Source organism: Mastomys coucha, unplaced genomic scaffold (genome assembly GCF_008632895.1).
Source record: "Mastomys coucha isolate ucsf_1 unplaced genomic scaffold, UCSF_Mcou_1 pScaffold5, whole genome shotgun sequence".
In the NCBI taxonomy this organism is placed as follows: domain Eukaryota; kingdom Metazoa; phylum Chordata; class Mammalia; order Rodentia; family Muridae; genus Mastomys; species Mastomys coucha.
In genome coordinates this window covers 66,387,743-66,390,339 of record NW_022196911.1, presented here as the reverse complement: position 1 = coordinate 66,390,339, position 2,597 = coordinate 66,387,743, and the positions used below count along the sequence as shown (strand labels likewise).

At 43.0% G+C, this 2,597-nt stretch overlaps 1 pseudogene; it reads left to right on the top strand.

Annotated features, from left to right (window-relative positions):
* The first annotated feature begins 1,680 nt into the window (after nt 1-1,680).
* The window catches only part of LOC116077991, a 1,573-nt pseudogene continuing 656 nt past the window's right edge, over nt 1,681-2,597 (top strand).

Genomic DNA, 2,597 nt, shown 5'->3' with positions numbered 1-2,597 from the left:
AAAAAAAAAAAGATGTTATGTCTAGATCTCAAGGTCTCTGTAGACCACTAGACACATCAGGAGTCTAACTTGTATGTAAAACTAAAGAGTATTTAAGTTTGAGTTTGGACCTTCTAACCTCTCTAGAACAGTGAAAGGTCCTGAGCTGGTACAAGCCTTGCCTTTTTATCATGGTTATAGGGTGATAGACTTTTCAATTTGGTATTTATATGATTGGTTGACATTTTCTTGATGCACTTTTGTTGGCTAGTCATGGTTTTAGCTTGGTATGAACAATGGTTGCTACCTTAATTAATCTACTTTAAGACATTAGGTACTTTTCCCTTAAGTATTGATTGGTTGTTGCTAAGAGTGGAGTGCCTATTTGTCCAGGGGAATTATGATTGTTGTCAGGATGACATGGTTTTTGGAACAATTTGGGGGTTTTTCTACTAACTGAGTTCATTTAGAGGATATTTTAATTATAAAATGGAGTCTGAAAGCAAAAAAGACTCTATAATATTAAGCTGGGCTCTTCATTTAAGTTGGGCCCCTTTTTCCCTTTCACAAGTACCTAAGAGGGACCTCAGTATCTATGGTCTTAAGTTTTAATAATTGATGGGCTGGCGAGATGGCTCAGTGGGAAAGAGCACTAACTGTTCTTCTGAAGGTCCTGAGTTCAAAACCCAGCAACCACACTGTGGCTCACAACCACCCGTAAGCCCTCTTCTGGTGCATCTGAAGCCAGCTACAGTGTACTTATGAATAATAATAAATAAATCTTTGACCTGGAGTGAATGGAGTTGACCAGAGTGAGTGGGGTTGACCGGAGCAAGCAGAAGTCCTAAAAAATTCAATTCCCAACAACCACATGAAGGATCATAACCATCTGTACAGCTACAGTATACTCACAAGAGGAAATAAATAGTAAATAAATCTTTTTTGAAAAGTTTTAATGGTTGATATTGAGAATTAAGGACCAAGAGTTGTACAGTATCAACTTGGTCTTTGACAAAATTAGCCAGGCTATTAAGGATGTAGGGCCCAGCTGAGCAGTGGTGGTGCATGCCTTTAATCCTAGCACTTGTGAGGCAGAGGCAGGCAGATTTCTGAGTTTGAGGCCAACCTGGTCTACAGAGTAAGTTCCAGGACAGCCAGGGCTATCAAGAGAAATTCTGTCTCAAAAAAAAAAAAAAAAAAAAAAAAAAAAAAAAGGATGTAGGGTCCAAAAGTGAGTAACAGGAGTTACTATGTTTGCCTGGTTTTACCTTAGTGAATGAAGTCTGCTTCTTAATGGACACCTACCTGGTCTGGTTCCTCTTTGTTGAGAGCCCCTTTCTTTGTGTTGATGGTCCCTACCTGTGAGTTTGTAGGTGAGGAATTTGGAGGCAATTTGTTTCACTAAAAATTTTAGGTGAATAATCTTCAAGTCCACATGTTGAATAAGATCCTCCATTTTCTTCATACCCAGATGGGTAGTCTGGTGGGTATGTTGGAGCAATTTCTTAGTGAGATATTTAGGCAGAATCAACTCACCATCTCTAATGAGCCACCAATCTTTAGGCATGTGAGACAGTTTGTTTTTTATGTAATCAATGTCCTCCTTAGAATATTTTTCTGGCCCCAGAGGCCAGGAGTCCAAGCTATTTGTCAACCCAGTCCTGTCCCACACTCACCTGCCTCTTCTTTTTTGCTTTCAACATGACAGATGCCACTGTGTCCTTCACCAAGGACTTCTTGGCTGGGGGAGTGGCTGCGGCAACCTCCAAGATGGCAGTAGAACCCATCAAGCTAATCGAGCTGCTGCTGCAGATGCACCATGCCAGCAAGCAAATCAGGGCAGATAAGCAATACAAGGGTATTATAGACTGCATGGTTCGTATCCTCAAGGAACAGGGAGACCTGTCCTTCTGGCATGATGACCTGGTCAAAGTCATCAGATACTTCCCTACCCAGGCTCTCAACTTTGCCTTCAAAGAGAAATACAAGCTGATCTTTCTGTGGACATGAGGACCCAGTTTTGGCGCTACTTTGCAGGGAACCTGGCATCAGGTAGTGCCACTGGGGCCACATCCTTGTGCTTTGTGTACCCTCTTGATTTTGCCCATACCTGAAACTGACCCGCATTTTCACAAACCGGGTTCTCTCTCGGCCAAAGGGAGAAAAAGACCTGAAACACAGAGTTCAAGAACAAAAAGAACCAAGTTGAGTCCCAATCAAGGCTTGGCACTTTATTTTTGGGGTTCAGCATTTATATGTACACAAGAAAGCGAAACTGGATCTCTAGGTTACAATGACATTTGCATAACATAATGTGGGAGGAGTCAGGAAAGAGTCACAACAGAGTCAAGGGGAAGTCAAGAAGAAGCCGTGCTGCCAGGCGTGCCCGCTCTTGAGGGCAAGGCGGCGGCTCTGGGTGTCCGGTAGGTCTCGGTACTGGGAAAGGTTGGAGGCAAGGCCCGCAGTGGGGGCGGAGGTCAACAGCAGATGTCCTCAGCCAGCTGACTTGTCAGCCACCAGTCATACCTTCCTCTAGAATCCTCGAAGGTCTCTAAGGTCTTTGACTATGTTGACATGAAAGCATGGTTAGTCAAAGTCTATGAAGTTTTTTTCATGAC